At 46.9% G+C, this 26,665-nt stretch overlaps 20 non-coding genes across 20 annotated transcripts; all 20 read left to right on the forward strand.

Moving 5' to 3' along the window:
* The first annotated feature begins 1,109 nt into the window (after positions 1 to 1,109).
* On the forward strand, positions 1,110 to 1,300 carry LOC142268205 (U2 spliceosomal RNA). The gene has a single exon (XR_012733963.1). It is a non-coding gene; the product is annotated as a U2 spliceosomal RNA (small nuclear RNA).
* A 1,117-nt stretch (positions 1,301 to 2,417) lies between these two features.
* On the forward strand, positions 2,418 to 2,608 carry LOC142268206 (U2 spliceosomal RNA). Its single transcript, XR_012733964.1, has one exon. It is a non-coding gene; the product is annotated as a U2 spliceosomal RNA (small nuclear RNA).
* Positions 2,609 to 3,725: 1,117 nt separating this feature from the next.
* LOC142268208 (U2 spliceosomal RNA) lies at positions 3,726 to 3,916 on the forward strand. The gene has a single exon (XR_012733966.1). It is a non-coding gene; the product is annotated as a U2 spliceosomal RNA (small nuclear RNA).
* Positions 3,917 to 5,033: 1,117 nt separating this feature from the next.
* LOC142268209 (U2 spliceosomal RNA) lies at positions 5,034 to 5,224 on the forward strand. Its single transcript, XR_012733967.1, has one exon. It is a non-coding gene; the product is annotated as a U2 spliceosomal RNA (small nuclear RNA).
* A 1,332-nt stretch (positions 5,225 to 6,556) lies between these two features.
* On the forward strand, positions 6,557 to 6,744 carry LOC142268153 (U2 spliceosomal RNA). The gene has a single exon (XR_012733923.1). It is a non-coding gene; the product is annotated as a U2 spliceosomal RNA (small nuclear RNA).
* A 1,117-nt stretch (positions 6,745 to 7,861) lies between these two features.
* On the forward strand, positions 7,862 to 8,052 carry LOC142268210 (U2 spliceosomal RNA). The gene has a single exon (XR_012733968.1). It is a non-coding gene; the product is annotated as a U2 spliceosomal RNA (small nuclear RNA).
* A 1,117-nt stretch (positions 8,053 to 9,169) lies between these two features.
* LOC142268211 (U2 spliceosomal RNA) lies at positions 9,170 to 9,360 on the forward strand. Its single transcript, XR_012733969.1, has one exon. It is a non-coding gene; the product is annotated as a U2 spliceosomal RNA (small nuclear RNA).
* A 1,120-nt stretch (positions 9,361 to 10,480) lies between these two features.
* LOC142268213 (U2 spliceosomal RNA) lies at positions 10,481 to 10,671 on the forward strand. Its single transcript, XR_012733970.1, has one exon. It is a non-coding gene; the product is annotated as a U2 spliceosomal RNA (small nuclear RNA).
* Positions 10,672 to 11,788: 1,117 nt separating this feature from the next.
* LOC142268132 (U2 spliceosomal RNA) lies at positions 11,789 to 11,979 on the forward strand. The gene has a single exon (XR_012733906.1). It is a non-coding gene; the product is annotated as a U2 spliceosomal RNA (small nuclear RNA).
* Positions 11,980 to 13,096: 1,117 nt separating this feature from the next.
* Positions 13,097 to 13,287, forward strand: LOC142268117 (U2 spliceosomal RNA). The gene has a single exon (XR_012733892.1). It is a non-coding gene; the product is annotated as a U2 spliceosomal RNA (small nuclear RNA).
* A 1,117-nt stretch (positions 13,288 to 14,404) lies between these two features.
* Positions 14,405 to 14,595, forward strand: LOC142268118 (U2 spliceosomal RNA). The gene has a single exon (XR_012733893.1). It is a non-coding gene; the product is annotated as a U2 spliceosomal RNA (small nuclear RNA).
* Positions 14,596 to 15,712: 1,117 nt separating this feature from the next.
* Positions 15,713 to 15,903, forward strand: LOC142268119 (U2 spliceosomal RNA). Its single transcript, XR_012733894.1, has one exon. It is a non-coding gene; the product is annotated as a U2 spliceosomal RNA (small nuclear RNA).
* A 1,117-nt stretch (positions 15,904 to 17,020) lies between these two features.
* LOC142268120 (U2 spliceosomal RNA) lies at positions 17,021 to 17,211 on the forward strand. Its single transcript, XR_012733895.1, has one exon. It is a non-coding gene; the product is annotated as a U2 spliceosomal RNA (small nuclear RNA).
* Positions 17,212 to 18,547: 1,336 nt separating this feature from the next.
* LOC142268150 (U2 spliceosomal RNA) lies at positions 18,548 to 18,731 on the forward strand. The gene has a single exon (XR_012733921.1). It is a non-coding gene; the product is annotated as a U2 spliceosomal RNA (small nuclear RNA).
* Positions 18,732 to 19,848: 1,117 nt separating this feature from the next.
* Positions 19,849 to 20,039, forward strand: LOC142268121 (U2 spliceosomal RNA). Its single transcript, XR_012733896.1, has one exon. It is a non-coding gene; the product is annotated as a U2 spliceosomal RNA (small nuclear RNA).
* Positions 20,040 to 21,156: 1,117 nt separating this feature from the next.
* Positions 21,157 to 21,347, forward strand: LOC142268123 (U2 spliceosomal RNA). The gene has a single exon (XR_012733898.1). It is a non-coding gene; the product is annotated as a U2 spliceosomal RNA (small nuclear RNA).
* A 1,117-nt stretch (positions 21,348 to 22,464) lies between these two features.
* Positions 22,465 to 22,652, forward strand: LOC142268139 (U2 spliceosomal RNA). Its single transcript, XR_012733912.1, has one exon. It is a non-coding gene; the product is annotated as a U2 spliceosomal RNA (small nuclear RNA).
* Positions 22,653 to 23,769: 1,117 nt separating this feature from the next.
* LOC142268125 (U2 spliceosomal RNA) lies at positions 23,770 to 23,960 on the forward strand. The gene has a single exon (XR_012733899.1). It is a non-coding gene; the product is annotated as a U2 spliceosomal RNA (small nuclear RNA).
* Positions 23,961 to 25,077: 1,117 nt separating this feature from the next.
* On the forward strand, positions 25,078 to 25,268 carry LOC142268126 (U2 spliceosomal RNA). The gene has a single exon (XR_012733900.1). It is a non-coding gene; the product is annotated as a U2 spliceosomal RNA (small nuclear RNA).
* A 1,117-nt stretch (positions 25,269 to 26,385) lies between these two features.
* Positions 26,386 to 26,576, forward strand: LOC142268128 (U2 spliceosomal RNA). The gene has a single exon (XR_012733902.1). It is a non-coding gene; the product is annotated as a U2 spliceosomal RNA (small nuclear RNA).
* Positions 26,577 to 26,665: the final 89 nt, after the last annotated feature.

Consider the following 26,665-nt stretch of genomic DNA (forward strand, 5'->3'; position numbering starts at 1 on the left):
AGTTTCCAAAAGCAGAACTCGATTCACCTGATTCATATTAGCCCGATTAGCGAATTGAAATGAATTTTTATCTAACACACTTTTTACTTGCTTTATTCATCCAAATAGCAAACTCATCACCACTCAACTTCACCAACTCTGCTATGTCCCGTGCAGTATCTTGTTGTCAGTCTAATCTAGATCATGTGTAATTGAATGGAATAGATCCCTTTTGGACAAAGTGGAGTCAGATGCTGCAGTGACCACAGGTGTGAGAGGATCTACAATTGGCATCTGGTGTTATCTCTCTGCTTCCACTCCAAATAAAGTTACCTGTTGTTACCTGAACGTCAAATACTAAGAATGGGCGGCCTATGAAAGAATTAGTACTTTCATTAAGTATACTAAACCGGCTAATTGGGAATAGACAAACTGTAAAAAGCCCTCTGAGAAAGCCCCTCTCTAACCTTTGTTAGTAAGCTTTTCTGTAGCCTGCCTGTTGATGTATTTTCGGTTTGAACAGTGCACAACATGAAGAGACGGAACACTGGCGGCTTGTCACAATGCCCCCCGATGACATCACAATAGCGCTGCTGCCTAGAAAACAAGCTGCGCAGAAGAAGTTGTTCTTTGGGTGGGAGGGTGGGCTAGCGGAAGGAGGGGGCAATCTCTTTTTTTCCCGGGTGGTAGGGGGATGACAGGAGAAGGGAAGCGGGTGGTGAGAAAGGTACAGAGGGCAGGGTTTGGGGGCTGGGAAGGAAAGGGAAAAGATTAGGGTTTGGGGATGATGAAAGGGCTTTCTACGGGTAAGGATGGCAAAGGGTGGCAGTGACGGAAAGTCAGGCAACCTGTCCTGTCCGTCTTTTTGTATCGTGAATTGGAAAGACTGCAAGGGGGAGGGGAGTTGCTTGCGCCCTAAAGGAGGAGTTATTCAGATTCATTGCAGTGGGCGGCGGCTGCAAAACGCACCATTCTTCTTGTTTTTGCTCTGCAAAGCAGCCTTTTCAAGGGTTGGCTTGGGTGACAAAATGTCTTGTGTAGGCGTGGGTTTGTCTCCCTCTCGCTCTCTCTCCCTAAGATGTGTCCGGCATAGGCCAGGGTGCCACTCGAGGCCCAAACCAATTCTGGTTATCGCTTCTCGGCCTTTTGGCTAAGATCAAGTGTAGTATCTGTTCTTATCAGTTTAATATCTGATACGTCCCCTATCTGGGGACCATATATTAAATGGATTTTTAGAACAGGGAGATGGAAAAAGAGCTTGCTCTGTCCACTCCACGCATTGACCTGGTATTGCAGTACCTCCAGGAACGGTGCACCCCTTCTTAACCCAGTTTCCAAAAGCAGAACTCGATTCACCTGATTCATATTAGCCCGATTAGCGAATTGAAATGAATTTTTATCTAACACACTTTTTACTTGCTTTATTCATCCAAATAGCAAACTCATCACCACTCAACTTCACCAACTCTGCTATGTCCCGTGCAGTATCTTGTTGTCAGTCTAATCTAGATCATGTGTAATTGAATGGAATAGATCCCTTTTGGACAAAGTGGAGTCAGATGCTGCAGTGACCACAGGTGTGAGAGGATCTACAATTGGCATCTGGTGTTATCTCTCTGCTTCCACTCCAAATAAAGTTACCTGTTGTTACCTGAACGTCAAATACTAAGAATGGGCGGCCTATGAAAGAATTAGTACTTTCATTAAGTATACTAAACCGGCTAATTGGGAATAGACAAACTGTAAAAAGCCCTCTGAGAAAGCCCCTCTCTAACCTTTGTTAGTAAGCTTTTCTGTAGCCTGCCTGTTGATGTATTTTCGGTTTGAACAGTGCACAACATGAAGAGACGGAACACTGGCGGCTTGTCACAATGCCCCCCGATGACATCACAATAGCGCTGCTGCCTAGAAAACAAGCTGCGCAGAAGAAGTTGTTCTTTGGGTGGGAGGGTGGGCTAGTGGAAGGAGGGGGCAATCTCTTTTTTTCCCGGGTGGTAGGGGGATGACAGGAGAAGGGAAGCGGGTGGTGAGAAAGGTACAGAGGGCAGGGTTTGGGGGCTGGGAAGGAAAGGGAAAAGATTAGGGTTTGGGGATGATGAAAGGGCTTTCTACGGGTAAGGATGGCAAAGGGTGGCAGTGACGGAAAGTCAGGCAACCTGTCCTGTCCGTCTTTTTGTATCGTGAATTGGAAAGACTGCAAGGGGGAGGGGAGTTGCTTGCGCCCTAAAGGAGGAGTTATTCAGATTCATTGCAGTGGGCGGCGGCTGCAAAACGCACCATTCTTCTTGTTTTTGCTCTGCAAAGCAGCCTTTTCAAGGGTTGGCTTGGGTGACAAAATGTCTTGTGTAGGCGTGGGTTTGTCTCCCTCTCGCTCTCTCTCCCTAAGATGTGTCCGGCATAGGCCAGGGTGCCACTCGAGGCCCAAACCAATTCTGGTTATCGCTTCTCGGCCTTTTGGCTAAGATCAAGTGTAGTATCTGTTCTTATCAGTTTAATATCTGATACGTCCCCTATCTGGGGACCATATATTAAATGGATTTTTAGAACAGGGAGATGGAAAAAGAGCTTGCTCTGTCCACTCCACGCATTGACCTGGTATTGCAGTACCTCCAGGAACGGTGCACCCCTTCTTAACCCAGTTTCCAAAAGCAGAACTCGATTCACCTGATTCATATTAGCCCGATTAGCGAATTGAAATGAATTTTTATCTAACACACTTTTTACTTGCTTTATTCATCCAAATAGCAAACTCATCACCACTCAACTTCACCAACTCTGCTATGTCCCGTGCAGTATCTTGTTGTCAGTCTAATCTAGATCATGTGTAATTGAATGGAATAGATCCCTTTTGGACAAAGTGGAGTCAGATGCTGCAGTGACCACAGGTGTGAGAGGATCTACAATTGGCATCTGGTGTTATCTCTCTGCTTCCACTCCAAATAAAGTTACCTGTTGTTACCTGAACGTCAAATACTAAGAATGGGCGGCCTATGAAAGAATTAGTACTTTCATTAAGTATACTAAACCGGCTAATTGGGAATAGACAAACTGTAAAAAGCCCTCTGAGAAAGCCCCTCTCTAACCTTTGTTAGTAAGCTTTTCTGTAGCCTGCCTGTTGATGTATTTTCGGTTTGAACAGTGCACAACATGAAGAGACGGAACACTGGCGGCTTGTCACAATGCCCCCCGATGACATCACAATAGCGCTGCTGCCTAGAAAACAAGCTGCGCAGAAGAAGTTGTTCTTTGGGTGGGAGGGTGGGCTAGTGGAAGGAGGGGGCAATCTCTTTTTTTCCCGGGTGGTAGGGGGATGACAGGAGAAGGGAAGCGGGTGGTGAGAAAGGTACAGAGGGCAGGGTTTGGGGGCTGGGAAGGAAAGGGAAAAGATTAGGGTTTGGGGATGATGAAAGGGCTTTCTACGGGTAAGGATGGCAAAGGGTGGCAGTGACGGAAAGTCAGGCAACCTGTCCTGTCCGTCTTTTTGTATCGTGAATTGGAAAGACTGCAAGGGGGAGGGGAGTTGCTTGCGCCCTAAAGGAGGAGTTATTCAGATTCATTGCAGTGGGCGGCGGCTGCAAAACGCACCATTCTTCTTGTTTTTGCTCTGCAAAGCAGCCTTTTCAAGGGTTGGCTTGGGTGACAAAATGTCTTGTGTAGGCGTGGGTTTGTCTCCCTCTCGCTCTCTCTCCCTAAGATGTGTCCGGCATAGGCCAGGGTGCCACTCGAGGCCCAAACCAATTCTGGTTATCGCTTCTCGGCCTTTTGGCTAAGATCAAGTGTAGTATCTGTTCTTATCAGTTTAATATCTGATACGTCCCCTATCTGGGGACCATATATTAAATGGATTTTTAGAACAGGGAGATGGAAAAAGAGCTTGCTCTGTCCACTCCACGCATTGACCTGGTATTGCAGTACCTCCAGGAACGGTGCACCCCTTCTTAACCCAGTTTCCAAAAGCAGAACTCGATTCACCTGATTCATATTAGCCCGATTAGCGAATTGAAATGAATTTTTATCTAACACACTTTTTACTTGCTTTATTCATCCAAATAGCAAACTCATCACCACTCAACTTCACCAACTCTGCTATGTCCCGTGCAGTATCTTGTTGTCAGTCTAATCTAGATCATGTGTAATTGAATGGAATAGATCCCTTTTGGACAAAGTGGAGTCAGATGCTGCAGTGACCACAGGTGTGAGAGGATCTACAATTGGCATCTGGTGTTATCTCTCTGCTTCCACTCCAAATAAAGTTACCTGTTGTTACCTGAACGTCAAATACTAAGAATGGGCGGCCTATGAAAGAATTAGTACTTTCATTAAGTATACTAAACCGGCTAATTGGGAATAGACAAACTGTAAAAAGCCCTCTGAGAAAGCCCCTCTCTAACCTTTGTTAGTAAGCTTTTCTGTAGCCTGCCTGTTGATGTATTTTCGGTTTGAACAGTGCACAACATGAAGAGACGGAACACTGGCGGCTTGTCACAATGCCCCCCGATGACATCACAATAGCGCTGCTGCCTAGAAAACAAGCTGCGCAGAAGAAGTTGTTCTTTGGGTGGGAGGGTGGGCTAGTGGAAGGAGGGGGCAATCTCTTTTTTTCCCGGGTGGTAGGGGGATGACAGGAGAAGGGAAGCGGGTGGTGAGAAAGGTACAGAGGGCAGGGTTTGGGGGCTGGGAAGGAAAGGGAAAAGATTAGGGTTTGGGGATGATGAAAGGGCTTTCTACGGGTAAGGATGGCAAAGGGTGGCAGTGACGGAAAGTCAGGCAACCTGTCCTGTCCGTCTTTTTGTATCGTGAATTGGAAAGACTGCAAGGGGGAGGGGAGTTGCTTGCGCCCTAAAGGAGGAGTTATTCAGATTCATTGCAGTGGGCGGCGGCTGCAAAACGCACCATTCTTCTTGTTTTTGCTCTGCAAAGCAGCCTTTTCAAGGGTTGGCTTGGGTGACAAAATGTCTTGTGTAGGCGTGGGTTTGTCTCCCTCTCGCTCTCTCTCCCTAAGATGTGTCCGGCATAGGCCAGGGTGCCACTCGAGGCCCAAACCAATTCTGGTTATCGCTTCTCGGCCTTTTGGCTAAGATCAAGTGTAGTATCTGTTCTTATCAGTTTAATATCTGATACGTCCCCTATCTGGGGACCATATATTAAATGGATTTTTAGAACAGGGAGATGGAAAAAGAGCTTGCTCTGTCCACTCCACGCATTGACCTGGTATTGCAGTACCTCCAGGAACGGTGCACCCCTTCTTAACCCAGTTTCCAAAAGCAGAACTCGATTCACCTGATTCATATTAGCCCGATTAGCGAATTGAAATGAATTTTTATCTAACACACTTTTTACTTGCTTTATTCATCCAAATAGCAAACTCATCACCACTCAACTTCACCAACTCTGCTATGTCCCGTGCAGTATCTTGTTGTCAGTCTAATCTAGATCATGTGTAATTGAATGGAATAGATCCCTTTTGGACAAAGTGGAGTCAGATGCTGCAGTGACCACAGGTGTGAGAGGATCTACAATTGGCATCTGGTGTTATCTCTCTGCTTCCACTCCAAATAAAGTTACCTGTTGTTACCTGAACGTCAAATACTAAGAATGGGCGGCCTATGAAAGAATTAGTACTTTCATTAAGTATACTAAACCGGCTAATTGGGAATAGACAAACTGTAAAAAGCCCTCTGAGAAAGCCCCTCTCTAACCTTTGTTAGTAAGCTTTTCTGTAGCCTGCCTGTTGATGTATTTTCGGTTTGAACAGTGCACAACATGAAGAGACGGAACACTGGCGGCTTGTCACAATGCCCCCCGATGACATCACAATAGCGCTGCTGCCTAGAAAACAAGCTGCGCAGAAGAAGTTGTTCTTTGGGTGGGAGGGTGGGCTAGTGGAAGGAGGGGGCAATCTCTTTTTTTCCCGGGTGGTAGGGGGATGACAGGAGAAGGGAAGCGGGTGGTGAGAAAGGTACAGAGGGCAGGGTTTGGGGGCTGGGAAGGAAAGGGAAAAGATTAGGGTTTGGGGATGATGAAAGGGCTTTCTACGGGTAAGGATGGCAAAGGGTGGCAGTGACGGAAAGTCAGGCAACCTGTCCTGTCCGTCTTTTTGTATCGTGAATTGGAAAGACTGCAAGGGGGAGGGGAGTTGCTTGCGCCCTAAAGGAGGAGTTATTCAGATTCATTGCAGTGGGCGGCGGCTGCAAAACGCACCATTCTTCTTGTTTTTGCTCTGCAAAGCAGCCTTTTCAAGGGTTGGCTTGGGTGACAAAATGTCTTGTGTAGGCGTGGGTTTGTCTCCCTCTCGCTCTCTCTCCCTAAGATGTGTCCGGCATAGGCCAGGGTGCCACTCGAGGCCCAAACCAATTCTGGTTATCGCTTCTCGGCCTTTTGGCTAAGATCAAGTGTAGTCCCTCCATTGGGTTTGCCTTGGTCTTGGCTGGGAGGGGCCCGGGCTTGCACAACCGCCGGCCTCGGGGATTGTTGCGCCTTTTGGTGCTTACGTCCCCTTTTGGCTGGTGGTTCCTGGGCTCGGGAGGCGATCACCCAGGCACTGCGCTTTTGTGTGGTGGCCTGCTGGCCTTCGGGGCTACCTTGAATCAGAAAATTGCGGATGAAATCTCATCTGTTCTTATCAGTTTAATATCTGATACGTCCCCTATCTGGGGACCATATATTAAATGGATTTTTAGAACAGGGAGATGGAAAAAGAGCTTGCTCTGTCCACTCCACGCATTGACCTGGTATTGCAGTACCTCCAGGAACGGTGCACCCCTTCTTAACCCAGTTTCCAAAAGCAGAACTCGATTCACCTGATTCATATTAGCCCGATTAGCGAATTGAAATGAATTTTTATCTAACACACTTTTTACTTGCTTTATTCATCCAAATAGCAAACTCATCACCACTCAACTTCACCAACTCTGCTATGTCCCGTGCAGTATCTTGTTGTCAGTCTAATCTAGATCATGTGTAATTGAATGGAATAGATCCCTTTTGGACAAAGTGGAGTCAGATGCTGCAGTGACCACAGGTGTGAGAGGATCTACAATTGGCATCTGGTGTTATCTCTCTGCTTCCACTCCAAATAAAGTTACCTGTTGTTACCTGAACGTCAAATACTAAGAATGGGCGGCCTATGAAAGAATTAGTACTTTCATTAAGTATACTAAACCGGCTAATTGGGAATAGACAAACTGTAAAAAGCCCTCTGAGAAAGCCCCTCTCTAACCTTTGTTAGTAAGCTTTTCTGTAGCCTGCCTGTTGATGTATTTTCGGTTTGAACAGTGCACAACATGAAGAGACGGAACACTGGCGGCTTGTCACAATGCCCCCCGATGACATCACAATAGCGCTGCTGCCTAGAAAACAAGCTGCGCAGAAGAAGTTGTTCTTTGGGTGGGAGGGTGGGCTAGTGGAAGGAGGGGGCAATCTCTTTTTTTCCCGGGTGGTAGGGGGATGACAGGAGAAGGGAAGCGGGTGGTGAGAAAGGTACAGAGGGCAGGGTTTGGGGGCTGGGAAGGAAAGGGAAAAGATTAGGGTTTGGGGATGATGAAAGGGCTTTCTACGGGTAAGGATGGCAAAGGGTGGCAGTGACGGAAAGTCAGGCAACCTGTCCTGTCCGTCTTTTTGTATCGTGAATTGGAAAGACTGCAAGGGGGAGGGGAGTTGCTTGCGCCCTAAAGGAGGAGTTATTCAGATTCATTGCAGTGGGCGGCGGCTGCAAAACGCACCATTCTTCTTGTTTTTGCTCTGCAAAGCAGCCTTTTCAAGGGTTGGCTTGGGTGACAAAATGTCTTGTGTAGGCGTGGGTTTGTCTCCCTCTCGCTCTCTCTCCCTAAGATGTGTCCGGCATAGGCCAGGGTGCCACTCGAGGCCCAAACCAATTCTGGTTATCGCTTCTCGGCCTTTTGGCTAAGATCAAGTGTAGTATCTGTTCTTATCAGTTTAATATCTGATACGTCCCCTATCTGGGGACCATATATTAAATGGATTTTTAGAACAGGGAGATGGAAAAAGAGCTTGCTCTGTCCACTCCACGCATTGACCTGGTATTGCAGTACCTCCAGGAACGGTGCACCCCTTCTTAACCCAGTTTCCAAAAGCAGAACTCGATTCACCTGATTCATATTAGCCCGATTAGCGAATTGAAATGAATTTTTATCTAACACACTTTTTACTTGCTTTATTCATCCAAATAGCAAACTCATCACCACTCAACTTCACCAACTCTGCTATGTCCCGTGCAGTATCTTGTTGTCAGTCTAATCTAGATCATGTGTAATTGAATGGAATAGATCCCTTTTGGACAAAGTGGAGTCAGATGCTGCAGTGACCACAGGTGTGAGAGGATCTACAATTGGCATCTGGTGTTATCTCTCTGCTTCCACTCCAAATAAAGTTACCTGTTGTTACCTGAACGTCAAATACTAAGAATGGGCGGCCTATGAAAGAATTAGTACTTTCATTAAGTATACTAAACCGGCTAATTGGGAATAGACAAACTGTAAAAAGCCCTCTGAGAAAGCCCCTCTCTAACCTTTGTTAGTAAGCTTTTCTGTAGCCTGCCTGTTGATGTATTTTCGGTTTGAACAGTGCACAACATGAAGAGACGGAACACTGGCGGCTTGTCACAATGCCCCCCGATGACATCACAATAGCGCTGCTGCCTAGAAAACAAGCTGCGCAGAAGAAGTTGTTCTTTGGGTGGGAGGGTGGGCTAGTGGAAGGAGGGGGCAATCTCTTTTTTTCCCGGGTGGTAGGGGGATGACAGGAGAAGGGAAGCGGGTGGTGAGAAAGGTACAGAGGGCAGGGTTTGGGCGCTGGGAAGGAAAGGGAAAAGATTAGGGTTTGGGGATGATGAAAGGGCTTTCTACGGGTAAGGATGGCAAAGGGTGGCAGTGACGGAAAGTCAGGCAACCTGTCCTGTCCGTCTTTTTGTATCGTGAATTGGAAAGACTGCAAGGGGGAGGGGAGTTGCTTGCGCCCTAAAGGAGGAGTTATTCAGATTCATTGCAGTGGGCGGCGGCTGCAAAACGCACCATTCTTCTTGTTTTTGCTCTGCAAAGCAGCCTTTTCAAGGGTTGGCTTGGGTGACAAAATGTCTTGTGTAGGCGTGGGTTTGTCTCCCTCTCGCTCTCTCTCCCTAAGATGTGTCCGGCATAGGCCAGGGTGCCACTCGAGGCCCAAACCAATTCTGGTTATCGCTTCTCGGCCTTTTGGCTAAGATCAAGTGTAGTATCTGTTCTTATCAGTTTAATATCTGATACGTCCCCTATCTGGGGACCATATATTAAATGGATTTTTAGAACAGGGAGATGGAAAAAGAGCTTGCTCTGTCCACTCCACGCATTGACCTGGTATTGCAGTACCTCCAGGAACGGTGCACCCCTTCTTAACCCAGTTTCCAAAAGCAGAACTCGATTCACCTGATTCATATTAGCCCGATTAGCGAATTGAAATGAATTTTTATCTAACACACTTTTTACTTGCTTTATTCATCCAAATAGCAAACTCATCACCACTCAACTTCACCAACTCTGCTATGTCCCGTGCAGTATCTTGTTGTTGTCAGTCTAATCTAGATCATGTGTAATTGAATGGAATAGATCCCTTTTGGACAAAGTGGAGTCAGATGCTGCAGTGACCACAGGTGTGAGAGGATCTACAATTGGCATCTGGTGTTATCTCTCTGCTTCCACTCCAAATAAAGTTACCTGTTGTTACCTGAACGTCAAATACTAAGAATGGGCGGCCTATGAAAGAATTAGTACTTTCATTAAGTATACTAAACCGGCTAATTGGGAATAGACAAACTGTAAAAAGCCCTCTGAGAAAGCCCCTCTCTAACCTTTGTTAGTAAGCTTTTCTGTAGCCTGCCTGTTGATGTATTTTCGGTTTGAACAGTGCACAACATGAAGAGACGGAACACTGGCGGCTTGTCACAATGCCCCCCGATGACATCACAATAGCGCTGCTGCCTAGAAAACAAGCTGCGCAGAAGAAGTTGTTCTTTGGGTGGGAGGGTGGGCTAGTGGAAGGAGGGGGCAATCTCTTTTTTTCCCGGGTGGTAGGGGGATGACAGGAGAAGGGAAGCGGGTGGTGAGAAAGGTACAGAGGGCAGGGTTTGGGGGCTGGGAAGGAAAGGGAAAAGATTAGGGTTTGGGGATGATGAAAGGGCTTTCTACGGGTAAGGATGGCAAAGGGTGGCAGTGACGGAAAGTCAGGCAACCTGTCCTGTCCGTCTTTTTGTATCGTGAATTGGAAAGACTGCAAGGGGGAGGGGAGTTGCTTGCGCCCTAAAGGAGGAGTTATTCAGATTCATTGCAGTGGGCGGCGGCTGCAAAACGCACCATTCTTCTTGTTTTTGCTCTGCAAAGCAGCCTTTTCAAGGGTTGGCTTGGGTGACAAAATGTCTTGTGTAGGCGTGGGTTTGTCTCCCTCTCGCTCTCTCTCCCTAAGATGTGTCCGGCATAGGCCAGGGTGCCACTCGAGGCCCAAACCAATTCTGGTTATCGCTTCTCGGCCTTTTGGCTAAGATCAAGTGTAGTATCTGTTCTTATCAGTTTAATATCTGATACGTCCCCTATCTGGGGACCATATATTAAATGGATTTTTAGAACAGGGAGATGGAAAAAGAGCTTGCTCTGTCCACTCCACGCATTGACCTGGTATTGCAGTACCTCCAGGAACGGTGCACCCCTTCTTAACCCAGTTTCCAAAAGCAGAACTCGATTCACCTGATTCATATTAGCCCGATTAGCGAATTGAAATGAATTTTTATCTAACACACTTTTTACTTGCTTTATTCATCCAAATAGCAAACTCATCACCACTCAACTTCACCAACTCTGCTATGTCCCGTGCAGTATCTTGTTGTCAGTCTAATCTAGATCATGTGTAATTGAATGGAATAGATCCCTTTTGGACAAAGTGGAGTCAGATGCTGCAGTGACCACAGGTGTGAGAGGATCTACAATTGGCATCTGGTGTTATCTCTCTGCTTCCACTCCAAATAAAGTTACCTGTTGTTACCTGAACGTCAAATACTAAGAATGGGCGGCCTATGAAAGAATTAGTACTTTCATTAAGTATACTAAACCGGCTAATTGGGAATAGACAAACTGTAAAAAGCCCTCTGAGAAAGCCCCTCTCTAACCTTTGTTAGTAAGCTTTTCTGTAGCCTGCCTGTTGATGTATTTTCGGTTTGAACAGTGCACAACATGAAGAGACGGAACACTGGCGGCTTGTCACAATGCCCCCCGATGACATCACAATAGCGCTGCTGCCTAGAAAACAAGCTGCGCAGAAGAAGTTGTTCTTTGGGTGGGAGGGTGGGCTAGTGGAAGGAGGGGGCAATCTCTTTTTTTCCCGGGTGGTAGGGGGATGACAGGAGAAGGGAAGCGGGTGGTGAGAAAGGTACAGAGGGCAGGGTTTGGGGGCTGGGAAGGAAAGGGAAAAGATTAGGGTTTGGGGATGATGAAAGGGCTTTCTACGGGTAAGGATGGCAAAGGATGGCAGTGACGGAAAGTCAGGCAACCTGTCCTGTCCGTCTTTTTGTATCGTGAATTGGAAAGACTGCAAGGGGGAGGGGAGTTGCTTGCGCCCTAAAGGAGGAGTTATTCAGATTCATTGCAGTGGGCGGCGGCTGCAAAACGCACCATTCTTCTTGTTTTTGCTCTGCAAAGCAGCCTTTTCAAGGGTTGGCTTGGGTGACAAAATGTCTTGTGTAGGCGTGGGTTTGTCTCCCTCTCGCTCTCTCTCCCTAAGATGTGTCCGGCATAGGCCAGGGTGCCACTCGAGGCCCAAACCAATTCTGGTTATCGCTTCTCGGCCTTTTGGCTAAGATCAAGTGTAGTATCTGTTCTTATCAGTTTAATATCTGATACGCCCCCTATCTGGGGACCATATATTAAATGGATTTTTAGAACAGGGAGATGGAAAAAGAGCTTGCTCTGTCCACTCCACGCATTGACCTGGTATTGCAGTACCTCCAGGAACGGTGCACCCCTTCTTAACCCAGTTTCCAAAAGCAGAACTCGATTCACCTGATTCATATTAGCCCGATTAGCGAATTGAAATGAATTTTTATCTAACACACTTTTTACTTGCTTTATTCATCCAAATAGCAAACTCATCACCACTCAACTTCACCAACTCTGCTATGTCCCGTGCAGTATCTTGTTGTCAGTCTAATCTAGATCATGTGTAATTGAATGGAATAGATCCCTTTTGGACAAAGTGGAGTCAGATGCTGCAGTGACCACAGGTGTGAGAGGATCTACAATTGGCATCTGGTGTTATCTCTCTGCTTCCACTCCAAATAAAGTTACCTGTTGTTACCTGAACGTCAAATACTAAGAATGGGCGGCCTATGAAAGAATTAGTACTTTCATTAAGTATACTAAACCGGCTAATTGGGAATAGACAAACTGTAAAAAGCCCTCTGAGAAAGCCCCTCTCTAACCTTTGTTAGTAAGCTTTTCTGTAGCCTGCCTGTTGATGTATTTTCGGTTTGAACAGTGCACAACATGAAGAGACGGAACACTGGCGGCTTGTCACAATGCCCCCCGATGACATCACAATAGCGCTGCTGCCTAGAAAACAAGCTGCGCAGAAGAAGTTGTTCTTTGGGTGGGAGGGTGGGCTAGTGGAAGGAGGGGGCAATCTCTTTTTTTCCCGGGTGGTAGGGGGATGACAGGAGAAGGGAAGCGGGTGGTGAGAAAGGTACAGAGGGCAGGGTTTGGGGGCTGGGAAGGAAAGGGAAAAGATTAGGGTTTGGGGATGATGAAAGGGCTTTCTACGGGTAAGGATGGCAAAGGGTGGCAGTGACGGAAAGTCAGGCAACCTGTCCTGTCCGTCTTTTTGTATCGTGAATTGGAAAGACTGCAAGGGGGAGGGGAGTTGCTTGCGCCCTAAAGGAGGAGTTATTCAGATTCATTGCAGTGGGCGGCGGCTGCAAAACGCACCATTCTTCTTGTTTTTGCTCTGCAAAGCAGCCTTTTCAAGGGTTGGCTTGGGTGACAAAATGTCTTGTGTAGGCGTGGGTTTGTCTCCCTCTCGCTCTCTCTCCCTAAGATGTGTCCGGCATAGGCCAGGGTGCCACTCGAGGCCCAAACCAATTCTGGTTATCGCTTCTCGGCCTTTTGGCTAAGATCAAGTGTAGTATCTGTTCTTATCAGTTTAATATCTGATACGTCCCCTATCTGGGGACCATATATTAAATGGATTTTTAGAACAGGGAGATGGAAAAAGAGCTTGCTCTGTCCACTCCACGCATTGACCTGGTATTGCAGTACCTCCAGGAACGGTGCACCCCTTCTTAACCCAGTTTCCAAAAGCAGAACTCGATTCACCTGATTCATATTAGCCCGATTAGCGAATTGAAATGAATTTTTATCTAACACACTTTTTACTTGCTTTATTCATCCAAATAGCAAACTCATCACCACTCAACTTCACCAACTCTGCTATGTCCCGTGCAGTATCTTGTTGTCAATCTAATCTAGATCATGTGTAATTGAATGGAATAGATCCCTTTTGGACAAAGTGGAGTCAGATGCTGCAGTGACCACAGGTGTGAGAGGATCTACAATTGGCATCTGGTGTTATCTCTCTGCTTCCACTCCAAATAAAGTTACCTGTTGTTACCTGAACGTCAAATACTAAGAATGGGCGGCCTATGAAAGAATTAGTACTTTCATTAAGTATACTAAACCGGCTAATTGGGAATAGACAAACTGTAAAAAGCCCTCTGAGAAAGCCCCTCTCTAACCTTTGTTAGTAAGCTTTTCTGTAGCCTGCCTGTTGATGTATTTTCGGTTTGAACAGTGCACAACATGAAGAGACGGAACACTGGCGGCTTGTCACAATGCCCCCCGATGACATCACAATAGCGCTGCTGCCTAGAAAACAAGCTGCGCAGAAGAAGTTGTTCTTTGGGTGGGAGGGTGGGCTAGTGGAAGGAGGGGGCAATCTCTTTTTTTCCCGGGTGGTAGGGGGATGACAGGAGAAGGGAAGCGGGTGGTGAGAAAGGTACAGAGGGCAGGGTTTGGGGGCTGGGAAGGAAAGGGAAAAGATTAGGGTTTGGGGATGATGAAAGGGCTTTCTACGGGTAAGGATGGCAAAGGGTGGCAGTGACGGAAAGTCAGGCAACCTGTCCTGTCCGTCTTTTTGTATCGTGAATTGGAAAGACTGCAAGGGGGAGGGGAGTTGCTTGCGCCCTAAAGGAGGAGTTATTCAGATTCATTGCAGTGGGCGGCGGCTGCAAAACGCACCATTCTTCTTGTTTTTGCTCTGCAAAGCAGCCTTTTCAAGGGTTGGCTTGGGTGACAAAATGTCTTGTGTAGGCGTGGGTTTGTCTCCCTCTCGCTCTCTCTCCCTAAGATGTGTCCGGCATAGGCCAGGGTGCCACTCGAGGCCCAAACCAATTCTGGTTATCGCTTCTCGGCCTTTTGGCTAAGATCAAGTGTAGTATCTGTTCTTATCAGTTTAATATCTGATACGTCCCCTATCTGGGGACCATATATTAAATGGATTTTTAGAACAGGGAGATGGAAAAAGAGCTTGCTCTGTCCACTCCACGCATTGACCTGGTATTGCAGTACCTCCAGGAACGGTGCACCCCTTCTTAACCCAGTTTCCAAAAGCAGAACTCGATTCACCTGATTCATATTAGCCCGATTAGCGAATTGAAATGAATTTTTATCTAACACACTTTTTACTTGCTTTATTCATCCAAATAGCAAACTCATCACCACTCAACTTCACCAACTCTGCTATGTCCCGTGCAGTATCTTGTTGTCAGTCTAATCTAGATCATGTGTAATTGAATGGAATAGATCCCTTTTGGACAAAGTGGAGTCAGATGCTGCAGTGACCACAGGTGTGAGAGGATCTACAATTGGCATCTGGTGTTATCTCTCTGCTTCCACTCCAAATAAAGTTACCTGTTGTTACCTGAACGTCAAATACTAAGAATGGGCGGCCTATGAAAGAATTAGTACTTTCATTAAGTATACTAAACCGGCTAATTGGGAATAGACAAACTGTAAAAAGCCCTCTGAGAAAGCCCCTCTCTAACCTTTGTTAGTAAGCTTTTCTGTAGCCTGCCTGTTGATGTATTTTCGGTTTGAACAGTGCACAACATGAAGAGACGGAACACTGGCGGCTTGTCACAATGCCCCCCGATGACATCACAATAGCGCTGCTGCCTAGAAAACAAGCTGCGCAGAAGAAGTTGTTCTTTGGGTGGGAGGGTGGGCTAGTGGAAGGAGGGGGCAATCTCTTTTTTTCCCGGGTGGTAGGGGGATGACAGGAGAAGGGAAGCGGGTGGTGAGAAAGGTACAGAGGGCAGGGTTTGGGGGCTGGGAAGGAAAGGGAAAAGATTAGGGTTTGGGGATGATGAAAGGGCTTTCTACGGGTAAGGATGGCAAAGGGTGGCAGTGACGGAAAGTCAGGCAACCTGTCCTGTCCGTCTTTTTGTATCGTGAATTGGAAAGACTGCAAGGGGGAGGGGAGTTGCTTGCGCCCTAAAGGAGGAGTTATTCAGATTCATTGCAGTGGGCGGCGGCTGCAAAACGCACCATTCTTCTTGTTTTTGCTCTGCAAAGCAGCCTTTTCAAGGGTTGGCTTGGGTGACAAAATGTCTTGTGTAGGCGTGGGTTTGTCTCCCTCTCGCTCTCTCTCCCTAAGATGTGTCCGGCATAGGCCAGGGTGCCACTCGAGGCCCAAACCAATTCTGGTTATCGCTTCTCGGCCTTTTGGCTAAGATCAAGTGTAGTATCTGTTCTTATCAGTTTAATATCTGATACGTCCCCTATCTGGGGACCATATATTAAATGGATTTTTAGAACAGGGAGATGGAAAAAGAGCTTGCTCTGTCCACTCCACGCATTGACCTGGTATTGCAGTACCTCCAGGAACGGTGCACCCCTTCTTAACCAAGTTTCCAAAAGCAGAACTCGATTCACCTGATTCATATTAGCCCGATTAGCGAATTGAAATGAATTTTTATCTAACACACTTTTTACTTGCTTTATTCATCCAAATAGCAAACTCATCACCACTCAACTTCACCAACTCTGCTATGTCCCGTGCAGTATCTTGTTGTCAGTCTAATCTAGATCATGTGTAATTGAATGGAATAGATCCCTTTTGGACAAAGTGGAGTCAGATGCTGCAGTGACCACAGGTGTGAGAGGATCTACAATTGGCATCTGGTGTTATCTCTCTGCTTCCACTCCAAATAAAGTTACCTGTTGTTACCTGAACGTCAAATACTAAGAATGGGCGGCCTATGAAAGAATTAGTACTTTCATTAAGTATACTAAACCGGCTAATTGGGAATAGACAAACTGTAAAAAGCCCTCTGAGAAAGCCCCTCTCTAACCTTTGTTAGTAAGCTTTTCTGTAGCCTGCCTGTTGATGTATTTTCGGTTTGAACAGTGCACAACATGAAGAGACGGAACACTGGCGGCTTGTCACAATGCCCCCCGATGACATCACAATAGCGCTGCTGCCTAGAAAACAAGCTGCGCAGAAGAAGTTGTTCTTTGGGTGGGAGGGTGGGCTAGTGGAAGGAGGGGGCAATCTCTTTTTTTCCCGGGTGGTAGGGGGATGACAGGAGAAGGGAAGCGGGTGGTGAGAAAGGTACAGAGGGCAGGGTTTGGGGGCTGGGAAGGAAAGGGAAAAGATTAGGGTTTGGGGATGATGAAAGGGCTTTCTACGGGTAAGGATGGCAAAGGGTGGCAGTGACGGAAAGTCAGGCAACCTGTCCTGTCCGTCTTTTTGTATCGTGAATTGGAAAGACTGCAAGGGGGAGGGGAGTTGCTTGCGCCCTAAAGGAGGAGTTATTCAGATTCATTGCAGTGGGCGGCGGCTGCAAAACGCACCATTCTTCTTGTTTTTGCTCTGCAAAGCAGCCTTTTCAAGGGTTGGCTTGGGTGACAAAATGTCTTGTGTAGGCGTGGGTTTGTCTCCCTCTCGCTCTCTCTCTCTAAGATGTGTCCGGCATAGGCCAGGGTGCCACTCGAGGCCCAAACCAATTCTGGTTATCGCTTCTCGGCCTTTTGGCTAAGATCAAGTGTAGTATCTGTTCTTATCAGTTTAATATCTGATACGTCCCCTATCTGGGGACCATATATTAAATGGATTTTTAGAACAGGGAGATGGAAAAAGAGCTTGCTCTGTCCACTCCACGCATTGACCTGGTATTGCAGTACCTCCAGGAACGGTGCACCCCTTCTTAACCCAGTTTCCAAAAGCAGAACTCGATTCACCTGATTCATATTAGCCCGATTAGCGAATTGAAATGAATTTTTATCTAACACACTTTTTACTTGCTTTATTCATCCAAATAGCAAACTCATCACCACTCAACTTCACCAACTCTGCTATGTCCCGTGCAGTATCTTGTTGTCAGTCTAATCTAGATCATGTGTAATTGAATGGAATAGATCCCTTTTGGACAAAGTGGAGTCAGATGCTGCAGTGACCACAGGTGTGAGAGGATCTACAATTGGCATCTGGTGTTATCTCTCTGCTTCCACTCCAAATAAAGTTACCTGTTGTTACCTGAACGTCAAATACTAAGAATGGGCGGCCTATGAAAGAATTAGTACTTTCATTAAGTATACTAAACCGGCTAATTGGGAATAGACAAACTGTAAAAAGCCCTCTGAGAAAGCCCCTCTCTAACCTTTGTTAGTAAGCTTTTCTGTAGCCTGCCTGTTGATGTATTTTCGGTTTGAACAGTGCACAACATGAAGAGACGGAACACTGGCGGCTTGTCACAATGCCCCCCGATGACATCACAATAGCGCTGCTGCCTAGAAAACAAGCTGCGCAGAAGAAGTTGTTCTTTGGGTGGGAGGGTGGGCTAGTGGAAGGAGGGGGCAATCTCTTTTTTTCCCGGGTGGTAGGGGGATGACAGGAGAAGGGAAGCGGGTGGTGAGAAAGGTACAGAGGGCAGGGTTTGGGGGCTGGGAAGGAAAGGGAAAAGATTAGGGTTTGGGGATGATGAAAGGGCTTTCTACGGGTAAGGATGGCAAAGGGTGGCAGTGACGGAAAGTCAGGCAACCTGTCCTGTCCGTCTTTTTGTATCGTGAATTGGAAAGACTGCAAGGGGGAGGGGAGTTGCTTGCGCCCTAAAGGAGGAGTTATTCAGATTCATTGCAGTGGGCGGCGGCTGCAAAACGCACCATTCTTCTTGTTTTTGCTCTGCAAAGCAGCCTTTTCAAGGGTTGGCTTGGGTGACAAAATGTCTTGTGTAGGCGTGGGTTTGTCTCCCTCTCGCTCTCTCTCCCTAAGATGTGTCCGGCATAGGCCAGGGTGCCACTCGAGGCCCAAACCAATTCTGGTTATCGCTTCTCGGCCTTTTGGCTAAGATCAAGTGTAGTCCCTTCATTGGGTTTGCCTTGGTCTTGGCTGGGAGGGGCCCGGGCTTGCACAACCGCCGGCCTCGGGGATTGTTGCGCCTTTTGGTGCTTACGTCCCCTTATGGCTGGTGGTTCCTGGGCTCGGGAGGCGATCACCCAGGCACTGCGCTTTTGTGTGGTGGCCTGCTGGCCTTCGGGGCTACCTTGATTCTGAAAATTGCGGATGAAATCTCATCTGTTCTTATCAGTTTAATATCTGATACGTCCCCTATCTGGGGACCATATATTAAATGGATTTTTAGAACAGGGAGATGGAAAAAGAGCTTGCTCTGTCCACTCCACGCATTGACCTGGTATTGCAGTACCTCCAGGAACGGTGCACCCCTTCTTAACCCAGTTTCCAAAAGCAGAACTCGATTCACCTGATTCATATTAGCCCGATTAGCGAATTGAAATGAATTTTTATCTAACACACTTTTTACTTGCTTTATTCATCCAAATAGCAAACTCATCACCACTCAACTTCACCAACTCTGCTATGTCCCGTGCAGTATCTTGTTGTCAGTCTAATCTAGATCATGTGTAATTGAATGGAATAGATCCCTTTTGGACAAAGTGGAGTCAGATGCTGCAGTGACCACAGGTGTGAGAGGATCTACAATTGGCATCTGGTGTTATCTCTCTGCTTCCACTCCAAATAAAGTTACCTGTTGTTACCTGAACGTCAAATACTAAGAATGGGCGGCCTATGAAAGAATTAGTACTTTCATTAAGTATACTAAACCGGCTAATTGGGAATAGACAAACTGTAAAAAGCCCTCTGAGAAAGCCCCTCTCTAACCTTTGTTAGTAAGCTTTTCTGTAGCCTGCCTGTTGATGTATTTTCGGTTTGAACAGTGCACAACATGAAGAGACGGAACACTGGCGGCTTGTCACAATGCCCCCCGATGACATCACAATAGCGCTGCTGCCTAGAAAACAAGCTGCGCAGAAGAAGTTGTTCTTTGGGTGGGAGGGTGGGCTAGTGGAAGGAGGGGGCAATCTCTTTTTTTCCCGGGTGGTAGGGGGATGACAGGAGAAGGGAAGCGGGTGGTGAGAAAGGTACAGAGGGCAGGGTTTGGGGGCTGGGAAGGAAAGGGAAAAGATTAGGGTTTGGGGATGATGAAAGGGCTTTCTACGGGTAAGGATGGCAAAGGGTGGCAGTGACGGAAAGTCAGGCAACCTGTCCTGTCCGTCTTTTTGTATCGTGAATTGGAAAGACTGCAAGGGGGAGGGGAGTTGCTTGCGCCCTAAAGGAGGAGTTATTCAGATTCATTGCAGTGGGCGGCGGCTGCAAAACGCACCATTCTTCTTGTTTTTGCTCTGCAAAGCAGCCTTTTCAAGGGTTGGCTTGGGTGACAAAATGTCTTGTGTAGGCGTGGGTTTGTCTCCCTCTCGCTCTCTCTCCCTAAGATGTGTCCGGCATAGGCCAGGGTGCCACTCGAGGCCCAAACCAATTCTGGTTATCGCTTCTCGGCCTTTTGGCTAAGATCAAGTGTAGTATCTGTTCTTATCAGTTTAATATCTGATACGTCCCCTATCTGGGGACCATATATTAAATGGATTTTTAGAACAGGGAGATGGAAAAAGAGCTTGCTCTGTCCACTCCACGCATTGACCTGGTATTGCAGTACCTCCAGGAACGGTGCACCCCTTCTTAACCCAGTTTCCAAAAGCAGAACTCGATTCACCTGATTCATATTAGCCCGATTAGCGAATTGAAATGAATTTTTATCTAACACACTTCTTACTTGCTTTATTCATCCAAATAGCAAACTCATCACCACTCAACTTCACCAACTCTGCTATGTCCCGTGCAGTATCTTGTTGTCAGTCTAATCTAGATCATGTGTAATTGAATGGAATAGATCCCTTTTGGACAAAGTGGAGTCAGATGCTGCAGTGACCACAGGTGTGAGAGGATCTACAATTGGCATCTGGTGTTATCTCTCTGCTTCCACTCCAAATAAAGTTACCTGTTGTTACCTGAACGTCAAATACTAAGAATGGGCGGCCTATGAAAGAATTAGTACTTTCATTAAGTATACTAAACCGGCTAATTGGGAATAGACAAACTGTAAAAAGCCCTCTGAGAAAGCCCCTCTCTAACCTTTGTTAGTAAGCTTTTCTGTAGCCTGCCTGTTGATGTATTTTCGGTTTGAACAGTGCACAACATGAAGAGACGGAACACTGGCGGCTTGTCACAATGCCCCCCGATGACATCACAATAGCGCTGCTGCCTAGAAAACAAGCTGCGCAGAAGAAGTTGTTCTTTGGGTGGGAGGGTGGGCTAGTGGAAGGAGGGGGCAATCTCTTTTTTTCCCGGGTGGTAGGGGGATGACAGGAGAAGGGAAGCGGGTGGTGAGAAAGGTACAGAGGGCAGGGTTTGGGGGCTGGGAAGGAAAGGGAAAAGATTAGGGTTTGGGGATGATGAAAGGGCTTTCTACGGGTAAGGATGGCAAAGGGTGGCAGTGACGGAAAGTCAGGCAACCTGTCCTGTCCGTCTTTTTGTATCGTGAATTGGAAAGACTGCAAGGGGGAGGGGAGTTGCTTGCGCCCTAAAGGAGGAGTTATTCAGATTCATTGCAGTGGGCGGCGGCTGCAAAACGCACCATTCTTCTTGTTTTTGCTCTGCAAAGCAGCCTTTTCAAGGGTTGGCTTGGGTGACAAAATGTCTTGTGTAGGCGTGGGTTTGTCTCCCTCTCGCTCTCTCTCCCTAAGATGTGTCCGGCATAGGCCAGGGTGCCACTCGAGGCCCAAACCAATTCTGGTTATCGCTTCTCGGCCTTTTGGCTAAGATCAAGTGTAGTATCTGTTCTTATCAGTTTAATATCTGATACGTCCCCTATCTGGGGACCATATATTAAATGGATTTTTAGAACAGGGAGATGGAAAAAGAGCTTGCTCTGTCCACTCCACGCATTGACCTGGTATTGCAGTACCTCCAGGAACGGTGCACCCCTTCTTAACCCAGTTTCCAAAAGCAGAACTCGATTCACCTGATTCATATTAGCCCGATTAGCGAATTGAAATGAATTTTTATCTAACACACTTTTTACTTGCTTTATTCATCCAAATAGCAAACTCATCACCACTCAACTTCACCAACTCTGCTATGTCCCGTGCAGTATCTTGTTGTCAGTCTAATCTAGATCATGTGTAATTGAATGGAATAGATCCCTTTTGGACAAAGTGGAGTCAGATGCTGCAGTGACCACAGGTGTGAGAGGATCTACAATTGGCATCTGGTGTTATCTCTCTGCTTCCACTCCAAATAAAGTTACCTGTTGTTACCTGAACGTCAAATACTAAGAATGGGCGGCCTATGAAAGAATTAGTACTTTCATTAAGTATACTAAACCGGCTAATTGGGAATAGACAAACTGTAAAAAGCCCTCTGAGAAAGCCCCTCTCTAACCTTTGTTAGTAAGCTTTTCTGTAGCCTGCCTGTTGATGTATTTTCGGTTTGAACAGTGCACAACATGAAGAGACGGAACACTGGCGGCTTGTCACAATGCCCCCCGATGACATCACAATAGCGCTGCTGCCTAGAAAACAAGCTGCGCAGAAGAAGTTGTTCTTTGGGTGGGAGGGTGGGCTAGTGGAAGGAGGGGGCAATCTCTTTTTTTCCCGGGTGGTAGGGGGATGACAGGAGAAGGGAAGCGGGTGGTGAGAAAGGTACAGAGGGCAGGGTTTGGGGGCTGGGAAGGAAAGGGAAAAGATTAGGGTTTGGGGATGATGAAAGGGCTTTCTACGGGTAAGGATGGCAAAGGGTGGCAGTGACGGAAAGTCAGGCAACCTGTCCTGTCCGTCTTTTTGTATCGTGAATTGGAAAGACTGCAAGGGGGAGGGGAGTTGCTTGCGCCCTAAAGGAGGAGTTATTCAGATTCATTGCAGTGGGCGGCGGCTGCAAAACGCACCATTCTTCTTGTTTTTGCTCTGCAAAGCAGCCTTTTCAAGGGTTGGCTTGGGTGACAAAATGTCTTGTGTAGGCGTGGGTTTGTCTCCCTCTCGCTCTCTCTCCCTAAGATGTGTCCGGCATAGGCCAGGGTGCCACTCGAGGCCCAAACCAATTCTGGTTATCGCTTCTCGGCCTTTTGGCTAAGATCAAGTGTATCTGTTCTTATCAGTTTAATATCTGATACGTCCCCTATCTGGGGACCATATATTAAATGGATTTTTAGAACAGGGAGATGGAAAAAGAGCTTGCTCTGTCCACTCCACGCATTGACCTGGTATTGCAGTACCTCCAGGAACGGTGCACCCCTTCTTAACCCAGTTTCCAAAAGCAGAACTCGATTCACCTGATTCATATTAGCCCGATTAGCGAATTGAAATGAATTTTTATCTAACACACTTTTTACTTGCTTTATTCATCCAAATAGCAAACTCATCACCACTCAACTTCACCAACTCTGCTATGTCCCGTGCAGTATCTTGTTGTCAGTCTAATCTAGATCATGTGTAATTGAATGGAATAGATCCCTTTTGGACAAAGTGGAGTCAGATGCTGCAGTGACCACAGGTGTGAGAGGATCTACAATTGGCATCTGGTGTTATCTCTCTGCTTCCACTCCAAATAAAGTTACCTGTTGTTACCTGAACGTCAAATACTAAGAATGGGCGGCCTATGAAAGAATTAGTACTTTCATTAAGTATACTAAACCGGCTAATTGGGAATAGACAAACTGTAAAAAGCCCTCTGAGAAAGCCCCTCTCTAACCTTTGTTAGTAAGCTTTTCTGTAGCCTGCCTGTTGATGTATTTTCGGTTTGAACAGTGCACAACATGAAGAGACGGAACACTGGCGGCTTGTCACAATGCCCCCCGATGACATCACAATAGCGCTGCTGCCTAGAAAACAAGCTGCGCAGAAGAAGTTGTTCTTTGGGTGGGAGGGTGGGCTAGTGGAAGGAGGGGGCAATCTCTTTTTTTCCCGGGTGGTAGGGGGATGACAGGAGAAGGGAAGCGGGTGGTGAGAAAGGTACAGAGGGCAGGGTTTGGGGGCTGGGAAGGAAAGGGAAAAGATTAGGGTTTGGGGATGATGAAAGGGCTTTCTACGGGTAAGGATGGCAAAGGGTGGCAGTGACGGAAAGTCAGGCAACCTGTCCTGTCCGTCTTTTTGTATCGTGAATTGGAAAGACTGCAAGGGGGAGGGGAGTTGCTTGCGCCCTAAAGGAGGAGTTATTCAGATTCATTGCAGTGGGCGGCGGCTGCAAAACGCACCATTCTTCTTGTTTTTGCTCTGCAAAGCAGCCTTTTCAAGGGTTGGCTTGGGTGACAAAATGTCTTGTGTAGGCGTGGGTTTGTCTCCCTCTCGCTCTCTCTCCCTAAGATGTGTCCGGCATAGGCCAGGGTGCCACTCGAGGCCCAAACCAATTCTGGTTATCGCTTCTCGGCCTTTTGGCTAAGATCAAGTGTAGTATCTGTTCTTATCAGTTTAATATCTGATACGTCCCCTATCTGGGGACCATATATTAAATGGATTTTTAGAACAGGGAGATGGAAAAAGAGCTTGCTCTGTCCACTCCACGCATTGACCTGGTATTGCAGTACCTCCAGGAACGGTGCACCCCTTCTTAACCCAGTTTCCAAAAGCAGAACTCGATTCACCTGATTCATATTAGCCCGATTAGCGAATTGAAATGAATTTTTATCTAACACACTTTTTACTTGCTTTATTCATCCAAATAGCAAACTCATCACCACTCAACTTCACCAACTCTGCTATGTCCCGTGCAGTATCTTGTTGTCAGTCTAATCTAGATCATGTGTAATTGAATGGAATAGATCCCTTTTGGACAAAGTGGAGTCAGATGCTGCAGTGACCACAGGTGTGAGAGGATCTACAATTGGCATCTGGTGTTATCTCTCTGCTTCCACTCCAAATAAAGTTACCTGTTGTTACCTGAACGTCAAATACTAAGAATGGGCGGCCTATGAAAGAATTAGTACTTTCATTAAGTATACTAAACCGGCTAATTGGGAATAGACAAACTGTAAAAAGCCCTCTGAGAAAGCCCCTCTCTAACCTTTGTTAGTAAGCTTTTCTGTAGCCTGCCTGTTGATGTATTTTCGGTTTGAACAGTGCACAACATGAAGAGACGGAACACTGGCGGCTTGTCACAATGCCCCCCGATGACATCACAATAGCGCTGCTGCCTAGAAAACAAGCTGCGCAGAAGAAGTTGTTCTTTGGGTGGGAGGGTGGGCTAGTGGAAGGAGGGGGCAATCTCTTTTTTTCCCGGGTGGTAGGGGGATGACAGGAGAAGGGAAGCGGGTGGTGAGAAAGGTACAGAGGGCAGGGTTTGGGGGCTGGGAAGGAAAGGGAAAAGATTAGGGTTTGGGGATGATGAAAGGGCTTTCTACGGGTAAGGATGGCAAAGGGTGGCAGTGACGGAAAGTCAGGCAACCTGTCCTGTCCGTCTTTTTGTATCGTGAATTGGAAAGACTGCAAGGGGGAGGGGAGTTGCTTGCGCCCTAAAGGAGGAGTTATTCAGATTCATTGCAGTGGGCGGCGGCTGCAAAACGCACCATTCTTCTTGTTTTTGCTCTGCAAAGCAGCCTTTTCAAGGGTTGGCTTGGGTGACAAAATGTCTTGTGTAGGCGTGGGTTTGTCTCCCTCTCGCTCTCTCTCCCTAAGATGTGTCCGGCATAGGCCAGGGTGCCACTCGAGGCCCAAACCAATTCTGGTTATCGCTTCTCGGCCTTTTGGCTAAGATCAAGTGTAGTATCTGTTCTTATCAGTTTAATATCTGATACGTCCCCTATCTGGGGACCATATATTAAATGGATTTTTAGAACAGGGAGATGGAAAAAGAGCTTGCTCTGTCCACTCCACGCATTGACCTGGTATTGCAGTACCTCCAGGAACGGTGCACCCCTTCTTAACCCAGTTTCCAAAAGCAGAACTCGATTCACCTGATTCATATTAGCCCGATTAGCGAATTGAAATGAATTTTTATCTAACACACTTTTTACTTGCTTTATTCATCCAAATAGCAAACTCATCACCACTCAACTTCACCAACTCTGCTATGTCCCGTGCAGTATCTTGTTGTCAGTCTAATCTAGATCATGTGTAATTGAATGGAATAGATCCCTTTTGGACAAAGTGGAGTCAGATGCTGCAGTGACCACAGGTGTGAGAGGATCTACAATTGGCATCTGGTGTTATCTCTCTGCTTCCACTCCAAATAAAGTTACCTGTTGTTACCTGAACGTCAAATACTAAGAATGGGCGGCCTATGAAAGAATTAGTACTTTCATTAAGTATACTAAACCGGCTAATTGGGAATAGACAAACTGTAAAAAGCCCTCTGAGAAAGCCCCTCTCTAACCTTTGTTAGTAAGCTTTTCTGTAGCCTGCCTGTTGATGTATTTTCGGTTTGAACAGTGCACAACATGAAGAGACGGAACACTGGCGGCTTGTCACAATGCCCCCCGATGACATCACAATAGCGCTGCTGCCTAGAAAACAAGCTGCGCAGAAGAAGTTGTTCTTTGGGTGGGAGGGTGGGCTAGTGGAAGGAGGGGGCAATCTCTTTTTTTCCCGGGTGGTAGGGGGATGACAGGAGAAGGGAAGCGGGTGGTGAGAAAGGTACAGAGGGCAGGGTTTGGGGGCTGGGAAGGAAAGGGAAAAGATTAGGGTTTGGGGATGATGAAAGGGCTTTCTACGGGTAAGGATGGCAAAGGGTGGCAGTGACGGAAAGTCAGGCAACCTGTCCTGTCCGTCTTTTTGTATCGTGAATTGGAAAGACTGCAAGGGGGAGGGGAGTTGCTTGCGCCCTAAAGGAGGAGTTATTCAGATTCATTGCAGTGGGCGGCGGCTGCAAAACGCACCATTCTTCTTGTTTTTGCTCTGCAAAGCAGCCTTTTCAAGGGTTGGCTTGGGTGACAAAATGTCTTGTGTAGGCGTGGGTTTGTCTCCCTCTCGCTCTCTCTCCCTAAGATGTGTCCGGCATAGGCCAGGGTGCCACTCGAGGCCCAAACCAATTCTGGTTATTGCTTCTCGGCCTTTTGGCTAAGATCAAGTGTAGTATCTGTTCTTATCAGTTTAATATCTGATACGTCCCCTATCTGGGGACCATATATTAAATGGATTTTTAGAACAGGGAGATGGAAAAAGAGCTTGCTCTGTCCACTCCACGCATTGACCTGGTATTGCAGTACCTCCAGGAACGGTGCACCCCTTCTTAACCCAGTTTCCAAAAGCAGAACTCGATTCACCTGATTCATATTAGCCCGATTAGCGAATTGAAATGAATTTTTATCTAACACACT

This window comes from Anomaloglossus baeobatrachus, unplaced genomic scaffold (genome assembly GCF_048569485.1).
Source record: "Anomaloglossus baeobatrachus isolate aAnoBae1 unplaced genomic scaffold, aAnoBae1.hap1 Scaffold_2992, whole genome shotgun sequence".
Taxonomy (NCBI): Eukaryota; Metazoa; Chordata; class Amphibia; order Anura; family Aromobatidae; genus Anomaloglossus; species Anomaloglossus baeobatrachus.